Source organism: Sciurus carolinensis, unplaced genomic scaffold (assembly GCF_902686445.1).
Source record: "Sciurus carolinensis unplaced genomic scaffold, mSciCar1.2, whole genome shotgun sequence".
In the NCBI taxonomy this organism is placed as follows: Eukaryota; Metazoa; Chordata; class Mammalia; order Rodentia; family Sciuridae; genus Sciurus; species Sciurus carolinensis.
Window position 1 is genome coordinate 3667572 of NW_025920119.1, and position 17620 is coordinate 3685191.

Here is a 17620-nt window from a genome sequence, read left to right on the forward strand (position 1 = left end):
TTCATTATCCTGTGAAGTGTCGTAGGGTGGTGGTGGTCACAAATCTGTACTGGAAATATTAGCCATATACAGAAAATCCTGTTTCTAAGAATTAATGTAAGTCTACGTGTTCCTGGCAGCAATTCAGTCTTAAACAACAGGTTTAAGCATCTCTCACCATACAGAAAAAACATGCTTTCTAAAAGTCACCAGTAAAATGATTTTCTGAGTATAAAATATTTTTCTCATTGAAAATTTAAGAATCTGGACTAGGGTTATTGCTCAGTGGTAAAGCGCTTGCCTAGCATGAGTGAGGCACTGCATGTGATCCTCAGCACCACATAAAAAATAAATAATCTTAAAAAAAGAAAAGAATCTACTCCTTTAAAATGCATACATTATGACAGAGGAGAGCCACATTTAGTAGAATTCTGGGAACATGGCGCAGATGTGACAGCCTAATTTTTGTATCTTCCCAAATCCATATAAAGACATAACTACTCAGTAAAACTAAAGTATGAGGAAAACATTTGCCATTAAATAGATGGGAAGGTAGCTGATTATATTCTTTAATGCAGAAGACACCACAAGCAGCCCTGAAATCTGTGTAACTGGTGTCCATGTGGCAGAGAAGCAAGGGGGGCAGAGAAAGGACATACTGGTCTGTGTGAAGTCTCCACGCTGATTACTCCCATTTTCTCACCTAAGGGATAAAACTTTAAGTCAAGTCTCTGGACCAAGCAGCCATTTTTCAGGAACAAAGAAAGATATGTTGAATCACATACTTTCTACATTTAAAATGTTATGTAGAGAAGAGCCATGCTCAGTCATGAAAATCCTGGATACTGGAGACTATGATTCAGCAATCCATGTTCTTGAAAAGGTAGGTTGTAAAGAGAAAAATGATGGGTAAGAAACTTGTATGTTGAAAGGATGTAGACACCAAGTTAAAAAGTGAGCAAGAAGAAACTACAGTGTCTAAGGATCAACTCCTGGCTATTAAACTATGAAGAAATGCAAGAAAGATGACCATAAAAGTCAGAATAGGGGAAACCTTCGGAAGGTAGGTGGAAGATGTGGCTGGGATGAGGCAAGTGGAAGAATTTCTGGGGTGACTGGCAAAGTTCCCTTTGTTCAACTGTGGTGATACTTTTGTTTTATATGGATCTGTTCGGTGCTATATTTTACAATAAAGATAATACAATTTCAAAATTGTGAAGGTAGAAAAATATCAAAATACTCTAAAATATGCTTGTGCTTTATTTTATAAAAAAGGTGAAATACTTAATAATATCTATTGGCAATATAATCTCAAAACAAAATTATTCTACCTACTTGAAGTGGCACTGTAGTGGCCTCTCAACATATATTCCTTCTATGGAAGGGTGGCGGGGGATGAGGACCTTTCCCACTCCAAACTTGCTCTAACACCATTTCACTTTCAGTTCAGTGAAATTAATGTATTGTTCTCATAGAAAACTAGAAACAATTGTGTTAATTACCATGAGTAGTGTGCTAAGGAGCTTTTATGGTAATTAAAGCATTTCAGAAATAAAGTTATCCCTCTACCTCTGGGCTGAGAAGCTCCATGGAAACCACTTACAGGTTTGCTTCCTTTGGGGGCCTTCTTGGCCCTCGGAGGCCAATGAAGGGCTAATCTGTTCTCAACAGATGCTAATTGATGGAGAAAGAGTTACCTGTTGAATTTAAGCCAGGATAAGTCAGCCAAGAAAAGAGCTAGTAAGGAGGGTAGGGATGGAGGGAGCTGGCTATGGGATCACAGGTTGAAATGAAGTAGGGTAGACTATAAATCAATCCCTCCATTCCCCTCAGATGTGGCTATGGGTGAGGAAAGCAAGAAGTCCCTACAAAAGATTACAGAGATCAGGTGATACCTATTTTTTTCACTTTTGCCCACTTCTGGTCCCCAATTTGAGTGGAACACTGTATTAAGTGAATGGTGGTGGCACTAGGATGGTACGTGGATAATTTTCCTTCCTTCTGCTTGTTACTGAGTTCATTGAAGACACACCTTCACAAGTGTAGATAGCTGTCTGTACCACTCAACTATGCCCCAAAGTGAAAGAGCAAACTAGAAATAAGCAGAAAGATGTTCTCTGTGATCACCAAAACTTTGATACTTTTCCCAGTCAACAGCCAGTGAAAGTCAATTTTATTAGCTGCCTATGAAAAATATGAATGTAAACAAGGCAATTGCTACACCACTTTGCCCACCTTCTCCATCTTTATTTTCTCTAAACTGATGACCACCCAAGTCTTACCAAAGCTAGGACTCTGCTCCCCAGTAACTTCTTAGTCCATTCCTACCATCAAGGGTGCTCTCCTTCCATTAGATATAAGTCTGACTTGATTTCTAAGTAATCTTATTATGGTCCATTTTCCTGGAACACTTATCTTCTCCTTGACTAGAGACCATATTTTATTACCACCTTCTGAATTCCCTGCATATAGACCCTCAAAACATGTTAATTTCTTATTTGACCAGTTTTACCCCTCTTCATTATGTGATATAGCAAGTAGTCTTTGGAACCAAAATAATGCAGGGAATAATGTAGTTCACTCTAATCTAATCTAAGCCCTTAGAATGTAACTTACCTGAGAAGAGGGGCTCTCATATTGAATACTTCATCACCAAAATCTAGAATAAAGCTTGGTTCATGTTAAACACTCAGCTAACATTGGTATCTTGAATGAATAAATTATCTATGGAGTTACTTACCTTAAGGTATAAAAGAGGTGGTGGTTTTTCCAAAGAGAAAAAAGTAGTCTTATTTTATTTAATTAATTAATTTATTAATTAATTAATTTATTTATTTATTGTGTGTGTGTGTGTGTGTGTGTGTGTATAAGGCAAGCAAACACTGACAAGGCAAGAGTGATGGTCTAATTCAGAAATGTTATCAGTAAACACCCGATAAACAAGGCCTCACAAAAGTGAATGACAAGTTTTTAGATGTTGCAGTGGGTGGGCATCCTGCAGTACAGAAGTACCCAGGCAAATCCATCTAAAGTTATTCTCCAATCCTTCAATCTACCTGATCTTATCTTGTTCCCAAACTGGACCTTTGTTCCACCTGCTATGGGCTTCTCCCTCATAGTCTGAGCACAGCCTGATAATTCCCAATTCTTGGCTTTTGGTGATGCTATCTTATGTTCACAGATGCTCCCCTCTACCCAAATTATATGCCTGTTTATTTATTTATTTTTATTGTGAACAAATGGGATACATGTTGTTTCTCTGTTTGTACATGGAGTAAAGGCATACCATTTATGTAATCATAAATTTAGATAGGGTAATGTTGGTTGATTCATTCTGCTATTTTTCCCTTCCCCCACCCCTCCCACTCCTCTTTTCCCTCTATACAGTCCTTCCTTCCCCCATTCTTGCCCCCTCCCTAACCCTAACTCTAACTCTAAAACTAACCCCTCCCATGCCCCGTTATGTGTCATCATCCACTTATCAGTGAGATCATTCTTCCTTTGGTTTTTTGAGATTGGCTTATCTCACTTAGCATGATATTCTCCAATTTCATCCATTTGCCTGCAAATGCCATAATTTTACTACTCATTATAGCTGAGTAATATTCCATTGTATATATATATGCCAGAGTTTCTTTATCCATTCATCAACTGAAGGGCATCTAGGTTGGTTCCACAATCTGACTATGGTGAATTGAGCAGCAATGAACATTGAAGTGGCAGTATGCTGATTGTAAGTCCTTTGGGTATAGGCCAAGGAGTGGGATAGCTGGATCAAATGGTGGTTCCATTCCAAGTTTTCTGAGGAATCTCCATACTGCTTTCCAGAGTGGCTGCACTAATTTGCAACCCCACCAGCAATGTATGAGTGTACCTTTCTCCCCACATCCTTGCCAACACCTGTTGTTACTTGTATTCTTGGTAATCGCCATTCTAATTGGGGTGAGATGGAATATTAGGGTGGTTTTGATTTGCATTTCTTATTACTAGAGATGTTGAACATTTTTCCATATGTTTGTTGATTGCTTGTAGGTCTTCTTCTGTGAAGTGTCTGTTCATTTCCTTAGACCATTTGTTGATTGGGTTATTTGTAATCTTGGTGTTGAGTTTTTTGAGTTCTTTATAGATTCTGGAGATTAGTGCTCTATCTGAAGTATGATTGGCAAAGATTTTCTCCCACTCTGTAGGCTCTTTCTTTGCATTGCTGATAGTTTCCTTTGCTGAGAGAAAGATTTTTAGTTTGAATCTATCCCAGTTGTTGATTCTTGCTTTTATTTCTTGTGCTATGGGAGTCCTGTAGAGGAAGTCTGGTCCTAAGCCGATATGTTGAAGATCTGGACCTACTTTTTCTTCTATAAGATGCAGGGTTCTCTGGTCTAATTCCAAGGTCCCTAATCCATTTTGAGTTTAGTTTAGTGCACGGTGAGAGATATGGGTTTAGTTTCATTCTGTTGCATATGGATTTCCAATTCTCCCAGCACCATTTGTTGAAGAGGCTATCTTTTCTCCATTGCATATTTTTGGCACCTTTGTCTAGTATGAGAAAATTGTATTTATTTGGGTTTGTGTCCGAGTCCTCTATTCTGTACCATTGATCTACTTATCTATTTCGGTACCAATACCATGCCGTTTTTGTTACTATTGCTTTGTAGTATAGTTGAAGTTCTGGTATTGCGATACCCCCAGCTTCCTTTTTCCTGCGAAGGATTGCTTTAGCTATTCTGGATTTCTTATTCTTCCAGATGAATTTCATGATTGCTTGTTCTATTTCTGTAAGGTACATCATTGTGATTTTAATTGGAATTGCATTGAATCTATGTAGCACTTTTGGTAGTATGGCCATTTTGACAATATTAATTCTTCCTATCCAAGAACATGGGAGATCTTTCCATCTTCTAAGGTTTTCTTTAATTTCTTTCTTTAGTGTTCTGTAGTTCTCATTGTAGAGGTCTTTCACCTCTTTTGTGAGATTGATTCCCAAGTATTTTATTTTTTTCAAAGCTATTGTGAATGGGGTAGTTTTCCTAACTTCGCTTTCTGAAGATTCATCACTTATGTATAAAAATGCATTAAATTTATTTGCATTGTTCTTATATCCCACTACTTTACTGAATTCACTTATGAGTTCTAAAAGTTTTCTGGTGGAATTTTCTGGTTCCTCTAAGTATATAATCATATCATCAGCAAATAGGGATAGTTTGAGTTCTTCTTTTCCTATTCATATCCCTTTAATTTCTTTGGTCTGTCTAATTGTTCTGGCTAGAGTTTCAAGGATGATATTGAATAGGAGTGGTGAAGGAGGTCATCCCTGTCTTGTTCCAGATTTTAGGGGGAATGCTTTCAGTTTTTCACAACTTAGAATGATATTAGCCATGGGTTTAGCGTAGATGGCCTTTACAATGTTAAGGAATGCTGCCACTATCCATATTTTCTATAGTGTTGAGCATGAATGGGTGCTGTATTTTATCAAATGCTTTTTCTGCATCTATTGAAATAATCATGTGATTCTTGACTTTAAACCTGTTGATATGGTGAATTACATTTACTGATTTCCTAATGTTGAACCAACCTTGTATCCCTGGGATGAAATCCACTTGATCATGGTGCACTATCTTTTTAACATGTTTTTGTACGCAATTTGCTAAAATTTTGTTTAGAATTTTTGCATCGATGTTCATTAAGGATATTGGTCTAAAATTTTCTTTCCTCGATGTGTCTCTGTCTAGTTTAGGTATCAGGGTGATATTGGCTTCATAGAATGAGTTTGGGAGAGTTCCCTCCTCTTCTATTTCATGGAATACTTTGAGAAGTATTGGAATGAGCTCTTCTTTAAAGGTTTTGTAGAACTTGACTGAGAACCCATCAGGTCCTGGACTTTTCTTTGTTGGTAGGCTTTTGATGACTTCTTCTATTTCATTACTTGAAATTGGTCTATTTAAATTGTGTATGTCCTCCTCATTTACTTTAGGCAATTCATATGTCTCAAGAAACTTGTTGATATCTTTGAAATTTTCTATTTTGTTGGAGTATAGATTTTCAAAATAGCTTCTAATTATGTTTTGTATTTCAATTGTGACTGTTGTGATATTTCCTTGTTCATTCCAAATTTTGGTGATTTGGGTTTTCTCTCGTCTTCTCTTTGTTAGTGTGGCCAACAGTTTATCAATTTTGCTTATTTTTTTGAAGAACCAACTATTTATTTTGTCAATTTTTTGTAGTTTCTTTTGTTTCAATTTTGTTGATTTTAGCTCTGAGTTTATTTCCTGTCTTCTACTACTTTTGGTGTTGGTCTGTTCTTCTTTTTCTAGGGCTTTGAGCTGTAGTGATAGGTCATTTATTTGTTGAGTTTTACTTCTTTTATTGCATGCGCTCCATGAAATAAATTTTCTTCTAAGTACTCTTTTCATAGTGTCCCAGAGATTTTGATGTTTCTTTGTTCTCATTTACCTCTAAGAATTTTTAAATTTCCTTCCTAATATCTTCTGTTATCCGTTCATCATATAATAGCATATTGTTTAATCTCCAGGTGTTGGAGTAGTTTCTGTTTTTTACTCTTTCATTTATTTCTAATTTCAATCCATTATGATCTGATAAAATACAAGGTAGTGTCTCTATCTTCTTGCATTTGCTAACATTAGCTTTGTGGCATAATATATGGTCTATTTTAGAGAAGGATTCATGTGCTGCTGAGAAGAAACTGTATTCGCTCTTGGTTGCATGGTATATTCTATAAATGTCCGTTAAGTCTAAATATTGATTGTGGTATTGAGTTCTATGGTTTCTTTGTTCAATTTTTGTTTGGAAGATCTGTCCAGTGGTGAGAGAGGCATGTTAAAATCACCTAGTATTATTGTATTATGGTCTATTTGGTTTCTAAGATTGATATATGCCTACTTTAGAATCCCTCGCTAGGTTAGCTTTCTCCATACTGTGTTCCCTGGGTAATGACTATTCTTTTAGGATTTGGGGATATTTCACTCTAATTGCTAAATAGATAAATGAAATAGTCCAGGGCCTGCCATGCTCTCAACAAATATATGTTACTTGAAATTATGCTCTTAGTGTCCCACATTTATTTTACAGCCTGATGAATTACAGCATCAACTACTTTGAAGTAGGAATGCTGTCTGGTATTCTCTTTGTTTCAAAGCACATAGCAGAATAAGGGTTTAATAGACGATCATATATATCTGTTAAGTTATATCTAGGGAATTTCATTCTAAACAAAAATAAAAATTATCTCAAAAGCAAGAAAAGTTAACTCTTCCGGGTTCTCTAATTTTAACAGCATAGATACTTAGATCTCTTCAGGTTTACTTGGAACAATGGGTGGGGGTAGGTGTGAGAAGACAACCATATATTTCTTCAAGTTATGAGAATCAGATGTTCCTCATGTCCACAAAAGATTGAAACATGATAACAAAAGCTTAACAAGTACTCAGAAGAAAATTTTTCTAGATGTGAGGATGAGTTTTCTACTGAATAAGTGACTAAACATGGAAATAGGTTAAAGGAGATTGTAAAAACAGTGCATGACTATTCTTCCCTAGAGCCACCCACCTTATTGTGAATTAGCATCCACATGTCAGAGAAAATACTCAGCCTTTGTTTTTTTGGAATTGGCTTATTATGCTTAGCATGATATTCTCCAACTCCATCCATTTACAGACAAATGCCATAATTTCATTCTTTAAAGCTGAGTAAAAATCCGTGTGTGTGTGTGTGTGTGTGTGTGTGTGTGTGTGTTATATTTTCTTTATCCACTCATCTGTTGAAGGACACTTAAGTTGGTTCCATAATTTAGATACTGTGTGTTGACATGCTATAAACATTGATGTGACTATGTCACTGTAGAATGCTACCTCATATACATATATGATTGCATAACTGATGTGATCCTACAACATGTGCAATCAGAAAAATGAGAAATTTTACTTCATTAATGTATTTATCAAAAATGCATAAATGCATTCTACTATTATGTATAACTAATTAGAATAAAAAAGAATTTTAAAACCCAAAAAACAGTGCAGAAAACCATGTGTTTGTGGTGGTTTAAGTCTTTGACTATGTAGGAACAACTGTTCTTGTGAGGTTCCTGCAGTGCCTGGATTCATTACAATCAAATATCATTGGAGAATCTTATTTTTTAAACTTGGGGAGTCATTTATGTTAGAGAAAAGAGTCTTATCTTTTATGCTATTTTCAGATAAAAATGATTTCAAGGAGATATTGAGAAAATACAGATTACATTGTAGGTTTTAAAAGATACAAAGTTAAATAAAAATTAAGGAAAAGGCACCAAATGCAGAGGAAATTGTTCAGGCTTTACCTCTTATTGGTTTGTAGCCCTCAAGATGGCATAAACATTCATGTTTAGCAGAAAATGTGCTGGATTTAGAATCTTAAAAGAGGGATTCATATTCTAGTCACTTGGGATAAAATTTTGATTCGTGAACTTCTTTGAACCCCATTAATAAGATATGAATATTTCTCTATTCTTTTGTGATCAAATAATATAACAAACATGAATATATTTTATAAATTAACATCTGCTATTACTGTAAGATACTGTTATTAGAAGAATTAAATAGGAAGAAGTGAGATGGTGATAATAGTATTTTATTTTTACTCATTTATGTTGATTTTCACAATAGCACAATTGCTTATTGTTTACTCAATAATTGAGAACCAGGGGTTTAGAAATAAATAAAACTGACTGCTATAGTTTAAATCTTAACCAAAGACCTATATATTAAAGACTTGGTCACCAGCCTGTGGCACTTTTGGGAGATTGTAAAACTTTTAGGAGTTGTGACCTTGTGGAAGAAGTTAGGTCATTGGGAGCATGATTTTGAGAGGGATTTTGGAACTCCAGTCCTTTCCTGTCTCTTTCTTTGCTTCCCAGATGCCATGAAGTGAGCATCTTGCTCCAGTGAACACTCATTGACAACATGTAAGGCTTTGCCAAATACCCAGTTGCTCTTTATAAACTGATTATACCTCAGGTATTTTGTCTTAGGGATGGAGAGCTTATTAAAAAACCAACAAATATCCCTGTAATCATTTTTAAAGGAAAACAACTGTTTCAAATGCATGCATATTTTTGTCTCAATAGTCAACATTTACTGAGTGCCTGATAAATTGGTATGCTGCATAAATGATTTTACATGAACTCTAGGAGTTCAAAGTAGTGACTGACAATGGAACAACCAGTTGTTCTAGAGCTAAAGGGACACATTTAGGATAGTTAGCAAAAATTACATAATCAAATCAACAGAAATGGATTCATGATTCAGGCAAGATAGCAGCCAAGTAGATTTATCCATTGTTTCCTCATAAACACACCAATTTGATCAATTACTCAAACAAATTAGCTTAACAAGAGCTAAGTAAATCAAGTGAGAAACCAGAGTGCCTGCTTTTGAAATTGAAAAAAATGAAGTGACATACTGAAGAAATTAGGGAGGTAAGAAGTTTCTTGCCTTAATTCTCTAACACCAAGCAGCCAGAATGCAGAAAGACAACTATATCTGGTAAAGGGGAGAGAATTAAATCTAAGCCTTAGATTTGAAACATGGTACCAGAACTACCACAGTAAAACCAAGTGCTGGGCAAAGTCCCTCAACCTCTAATGCCAGGTCAGTAGAGTGAACCTGGCCAGCAGAACTGCCTGAGGCCTGATGGCTTCCCTGATCCCTGTGCTAGTCTCTGGTGCTGGGCAGGAAGCAAGACTTCACCTGCTAGGGAGTAAGGCAAAAAGTTTTCACAGGGCTTTATCATAGAGCTCAGACCCAGCCTGAGGTGAACCTCAACACCTGGTAGAAACTGAAGGCCCTCTAAGCAGGCCAGATGGAGCCTCTAGAAAGGACCTGACATCAGATGGAGACCTGTGCACTGGTGGGACACACTCAAGTTTGGTTTACTACATTGGATATCACGTTTCCAACATGAGATTTTTTGGGGGGTTGGGGCACTTCATAGTCAAACCATAATATCTGGCAAGGGGTTGATACCCAGAGTATATAAGGAACTTCAAACATTTAGTCACATGAGGAAAAAAAAAAAAGAAAAACAAAAGCAAAACAACCCCTCCCCAAAACAAACAAGCAAACAAAACAAGACAAAAAGCTAACAACCTTATTAGAAACTAGTCAAAAGACCCAAACAATTTTCAAAAGACATAAAAATGGCCAAATAGTACCTAAAAAATGCTCATCATCACTAATCATCAGGGTAATGTAAATCAAAGTCATCATGAGGTATTATCTCATCCCAATATTATCTCTTATCAAAAAAGTTAAAGATAATAAGTGCTGATGAGAGTGTGGGGAAAAGGGAATGCTTGCACACTGTTGGTGGAAATTTAAACTAGTTTGACCAGTGTGAAAACCAGCATAGAGTTTCTTCAAAAATCTAAAAATAGACCTAACATGTGATACAGCAATCTCACTACTGGATAGTTGTATCTCCAAAGGAAATAAAATCTGTCCAAGAGACACCTAATCCCACTTTCATTGTGGCACTTTTTTCAATAGCCAAGAAATGGAAACAAACTAAATGTCCACTAAATGATGAATGGATAAAGAAAATGTGGTACAAATCCTCAATGGAATACTATCCAATTATCAATACAAATCCTGCAATTGTCACAGTATCAATGGCACTGGAGATAATTACATGAACTGAAATAAACCAGGTGCAAAAAGACAATTACCACATGATTTCTCCCTTGTGGGATCCAAAAACACTGATTTCATAGCAGTTGAGAGTAGAATGATGGCTACTAGTGACTGGGGAGAGTAGAGTATGGAGGGATGAGAGAGTTTCATCAATGTGGACTGAATTACAATAGAAAGAAGTAAGAAGTTCTCATGTGTGGGGTGTGGTACTGCATGCCTGTAATCCCAGTGGTTTGGGAGGCTGAGGCAGGAGGATCAAGGCTTCAAAGTCAGAAACTTAGTGAGGCCCTGTCTCAGGATAAAAATTAAAAGGACTGGGGATGTAGCTCAGTGGTTAGGTGCCCCCAAGTTCAACCCCTAGCAAAAATTCTGGTGTGCTACTGCACAACAGGTAACTATAGACAATAATGTGCAGTTCAAAAGCTAGAAGAAACAATTTAAGTTTTTGTTATAAAGAAAAGATTGAGAGAGATCCAAGATGGTGGACTACAGGATGGATACATTCCTTGTCACTCAGTAACTCTGGTTCAAGCAGAGGATATCTGTTTCTTGGTGAGGCAGTTTTTGCTGCTTATCGATCCCCTACTGTTTAACCCATTTGTGTACTGTCATCAACTGCAGTCTGCCAGCATATCGATGCCTTTTTTGAGTGCAGATTGCTCAATGTCAGGTGCCTATCATCCACCCTTTCCCTGCCTCTTGCCTGTCCATCGCCTGCCTGAAACTTATCCATCACCCACAGCCCAAGTTCACCACCCAATTGTCCGACAACAGTCATCAAACGAATCGACATCCGCCAGTGTAGCGCCAGCTGCCTGCTGTTGCCTGGAAGTTCAATGTGACAGTAGCTGCAGGATTGATTACACGTAACTGCTTCCATTTTGAGACAACAGCCAGGCCCTGTAGGACCCCTGGCCGATCTGACTGAGCCTCATCTCCAGGATCCCTCAGCCCAACCCATCACTCCCTGCCTCTGGGGCCCTCACATTGACTGACTGCTCCCTGCCTCGAGGACCCCCTGTCCAACTGACTGTGCCTTATCACCAGGACCCCAGACCAACTGATTGCACCTGGCCTCCAGCATCCCGCAACCACACCAAACACACCTCACCTCCAGGATCCCTGCCTGACCAACTGCACCCCACCTCCAGGACCTCCAGCTGACCATGTCCACACCCTGAGCTGCAGCTCCCCATTTGCCAACACATTTGGGAGCCAGAGCGGCCATCTTGGATAATCCTGGAAACCGTAGCTCTGATCTTTAGGTGGGGCAAGTCCCCCATTCCCAGACACCTGCTGAAGACTTGAAGCTCATTGTCAGGTACCTCTCATGCATCAGGCTACTGAACACTGGGAGATTTGAATACTATATGACTGTAATACTGTAGATTTTCTTTTTTCTCCTTATTGAACAAAAAGTTTTTATTTCTTTACCTTTCTTGCTCTCTTTTCCTTTTATTTACCTGTTCCCTCAGAGTCTCTTTCTCCCTTTTTGCATGCTAACATCCAAATACTTTTGATTATACTCCCACCCTTTCTATTATGTAGAACTTCTGTATATTATTTTCTTATCACATTAACAGCTACATCCTACATCCCTCTGCAACATCTTCATCCTCCATTGGAAACTGCAGACATTTGGTCTAGGATTGCATAGTGTCTGATTTGGGCACTGCTAATATTGATCTCCCCTTAATGAAAAGGCTTTGGAAACCTATAGGGTCATTATAAGCCAACAGGGGGGAATCTGCAATACCCCAGATCTGCACTGCTAGAAGGGAAGATACATGAACAACATGAAAAAACAAGGTAAGAAAATGATCCAAACAAGTCTAGATTCTATATTAATAGAATCCAATGACAGTATGTTAGAAAAAATGTCAGAAAAGAACTTCAGATTATACATGATTAAGATTATTCATGAAGCAAAGGATGAGATAAGAGCAAATGCAGGCAATGAATGATAATACCAATAGCAGGTTAAAGAGCAACTGCAGGAAGCAAATGATCATTTCAACAAAGAGAGATTCTCAAAAAACAAAACAAAACAGAAATCCTTGAAATAAAGGAAACAATAAACCAAATAAAAAACTCAATGGAATGCATCACCAAAAGACTAGACCACTTGGAAGACAGCACCTCAGACAATGAAGACAAAATATTGAGTCTTGAAAATAAAGTGGCCCAAATAGAGAAGATGGTAAGAAATCATGAACAGAATCTCCAAGAACTATGGGATACCATGAAAAGACCAAATTTAAGAATTATTGGGATTGAGGAAGGCACAGAGATATGAACCAAGGAAATAATATAATAAGTGAAATAATATCAGAAAATTTCCCAAACCTGAAGAATGAAATGGAAAATCAAATACAAGAGGCTTACAGAACACCAAATGCACAAAATCACAACAGATCTACACCAAGGCACATTATAATGAAAATGCCTAAAATTCAAAATAAAGATAGGATTTAGAAAGCCATGAAAGAAAAGCATCAGGTTACAAATAGGGGGAAACCAATATGGATAGCAGCAGACTTCTCAAACCAGACTCTAAAAGCTAGAAGGGCCTGGAACAACATATTTCAAGCTCTGAAAGAACATGGTTGCCAACCAAGAATCCTATACCAAGCAAAACTAACCTTCAGATTTGAAGATGAAATAAAATCCTTCCATGATAAACAAAAGTTAAAAAAAATTACAAATAGAAAGCCTGCACTACAGAATGTTCTCAAAAAAATATTCCATGAGGAAAAAATGAAAAACAATGTGGGTCAGCAAAGGGAGGAACTACCTTAGAGAAAAACCACTCAAAGGAGAAAACAAGCCAACTTAAAAACCAAAAATAAGCCCAAATGACTGGGAATACAAATCGAATCTCAATAATAACCTTGAATGTTAATGGCCTAAACTCATCCATCAAAATACACAGACTGGCAGAATGGATTTAAAAAAAGACCCAACAATATGCTGCCTGCAAGAGACTCATCTCATAGAAAAAGACATTGACAGACTAAAGGTGAAAGAATGGGAAAAAGCCTACCATGCACATGGACTCAGGAAAATGTAGGTTTTTCCATCCTTATATAAAATAAAGTGGACTTCAAGCCAAAGTTAGTCAGAAGGGATAAAAAAGGACATTTCAAACTGCTTAAGGGAACCATAAATCATGAAGATATAATAATCATAAATATTTATACCCCAAACAATTGTGCATCCCTGTACATTAAACAAATCCTTCACAATTTCAGGAATCAAATAGACCACAACACAATAATTCTGGGTGACTGTAACACACCACTGTCACCACTGGATAGATCTTCCAAACAAAAACAAAACAAAGAAACCATAGAATTCAATAACACAATCAATAAGTTAGACTTAATAGACATTTATAGGACATTCCATCAATCAACTAGCGAATTCACTTTCTTCTCATGGAACAGCAGCACATGGAACCTTCTCGAAAATAGACCATATGTTATGCCACAAAGCATCCCTTAGGAAATACAAAAAAGTAGAAATACTGCCTTGTGTTCTATTAGATCATATTAGAATGAGTGTAGAAATCAATGACAAAATAAATAAAAAACAGAAATTACTCCAACACCTGGAGACTAAATAGTATGCTATTGAATAAAACATGGATAACAGAAAACATCAGGGAGGAGATAAAAAAATTCTTAGAGGTCAATGAGAATGATGATACAACATATCAAAATCTTTGGGACACTATGAAAGTGGTACTAAGGGGAAAATTCATTGCATGGAGTGCATTCCAGAAAAGAATGAAAAGTCAATAACTAAATGAACTAACATTACAGCTGAAAGCCCTAGGAAAAGAAGAACAGAATAACAGCAAAAGTAGTAGAAGACAGGAAATAATTCAAGTCAGAACTGAAATCAATGAAATTGAAACAAAAGAAACAGTTCAAAAAATTGACAAAACAAAAAGTTGGTTCTTTGAAAAAGTAAAAAAATAGACAAACCCTTAGCCACATTAACAAAGAGAAGAAGAGAGAAAACTCAAATTACTAAAATTCATGATGAAAAAGGAAATATCATGACAGACACAACTGATATACATAAAATAATAAGAAACTACTTTGAAAATCTGTATTCCAACAAAATAGAAACTAATGAAGACATTTACAAATTTCTAGAAACATATGGTCCTCCCAAACGGAACCAGGAGGACATACACAACTTAAACATATCAATATCAAGCAATGAAATAGAAGAAGGCTTTAAAAACCTACCATCCAAGAAAAGCCCAAGACCAGATGAATTCTCAGCCGAGTTCTACAAGACCTTCAAAGAAGAACTCATTCCAATACTTCTCAAAGTAGTTCAGGAAATACAAATGAAGGGTGCCCTACCAAACTCATTTCTCTGAAGCTAATATCACTCTCGTACCCAAACTAGGCAAAGACACATCAAGGAAAGAAAATTTTAGACCAATATCTTTGATGAATATAGATGCAAAGATCCTTAACAAAATACTGGCAAATGGTATTCAAAAACATATTAAGAAAATTGTGTACCAATGATCATGTGGTGTTCATTTCTGGAATGCAAGGATGGTTTAACATCCATAAAGCGATAAACTTAATCCATCATGTCAATAGACTTAAGGATAAGAATCATATGGTTATTTCAACTGAGGCAGAAAAAGCATTTCACAAAATAAAACACCCCTTCATGCTCAAAACACTAGAAAAAATAGGGATAGTAGGAACATACCTGAACATTGTAAAGGCTATTTATGCTAAGCCCATGGCCAACATCATTCTTAATAGAGAAAAACTGAAACCATTCCCTTTAAAAATGGGAACAAGACAGGGATATACTCTTTCACCACTTTTATTCAACATCATTCTTGAAATACTAGCCAGAGCAATTAGACAGACTAAAGGGATTAATGGGATCCGAATAGGAAAAGAGGAACTTATGCTGCCACTATTTGAAGATGACATGATTCTATATTTAGAGGATCCAAAAAACTCCTCCAGAAAACTTCTAGACCTCATCAGTGAATTCAGCAAAATAGCAGGCTATAAAATCAACACACATGAATCTAAAGCATTTTTATACACAAGCCATGAAACATCAGAAAGGGAAATGAGGAAAACAACTCCATTTGCAATAGCCTCAAAAAAAAAAAAATTGGGAATCAATCTAACCAAAGAGGTAAAAGATCTCTACAATGAAAACTAGAAAACATTAAAGAAAGAAATTGAAGAAGACCTAGAAGATGGAAAGATCTCCCATGTTCTTGGATAGGCAGAATTAATATTGTCAAAATGGCCATACTACCAAAAGTGTTATACAGATTCAATGCAATTCCAATTAAAATCCCAATGATGTACCATACAGAAATAGAGCAAGCAATCATGAAATTTATCTGAAAGAATAAGAAACCCAGAATACCTAAAGCAATCCTCAGTAGGAAGAGTGAAGCAGGGAGTATCACAATACCAGAACTTCAACTATACTACAAAGCAATAGTAACAAAAACGGCATGTTACTGGTACCAAAATAGACAGGTAGATCAATGGTACAGAATAGAGGACATGGATACAAACCAAAATAAATACAATTTTCTCATACGAGACAAAGGTGCCAAAAGTATGCAATTCAGAAAAGATAGCCTCTTCAACAAATGGTGCTGGGAAAACTGGAAATCCATATGCAGCAGTATAAAATTAAACCCCTATCTCTCACCATACACAAAACTCAACTCAAAATGGATCAACAACCTCAGAATAAGACCAGAGACCCTTCATCTTTTAGAAAAAAATGTTGGTCCAAATCATCAACATGTCAGCTTAGGATCAGACTTCCTTAACAGGACTCCCATAGCACAAGAAATAAAAGCAAGAATCAATAACTGGGATAGATTCAAACTAAATAGATTTCTCTCAGCAAAGGAAATTATCAGCAATGTGAAGAGACAACCTACAGAGTTGGAGAAAATCTTTGCCAATCATACTTCAGATAGAGCACTAATCTCCAGAATATATAAAGAACTCAAACTACTCTACACCAAGAATACAAATATTCCGAACAACAAATGGGCTAGGGAAATGAACAGACACTTCACAGAAGATCTGCAAGCAATCAACAGATATATGAAAAAATGTTCAACATCTCTAATAATAGAAGAAATGCAAATCAAAACTACCCTAAGATTCCATCTCACCCCAATTAGAATGGTGATTATCAAGAATATAAGCAACAGGTATTGGCGAGGATGTGGGGAAAAGGTACAGTCATACATTGCTGGTGGGGTTGCAAATTAGTGAAGTGATCTGGAAAGCAGTGTGGAGATTTCTCAGAAAGCTTGGAAAGGAACCACCATTTGATCCAGCTATCCCACTCCTTGGCCTATATCCAAAGGACTTAAAATCAGCATACTATAGAGATACAGCCACATCAATGTTCATAGCTGCTCAATTCACAATAGCCAGATTGTGGAACAAACCTAGATGTCCTTCAATTGATGAATGAATAAGGAAACTGTGATATATGTGTGTGTGTGTGTGTGTATATATATATATATATATATATATATATATATATATATATATATATATATACACATGTATACAATGGAATATTACTCAGCCATAAAGAATAATAAAATTATGGCATTTGCAGTCAAATGGATAAACTTGGAGAATATCATTCTAAGTGAGATAAGCCAATCTCAAAAGACAAATGACAAATGATCTCTCTGATAAGTGGACGATGACACATAGTAGGGGGTGGGGGGGGGCAAGAATGGAGGAAGGAGGCACTGTATAGTGGGAAAAGAGGGGTGGGATAGGTGGGGGGAAGGAAAAAATAACAGAAAGAATGAAACACCATTACCCTATGTAAATGTATGAATACACAAATGGTATGCCTTTACTTCATGTACAAACAGAAACAACATGTATCCCATTTGTTTACAATAA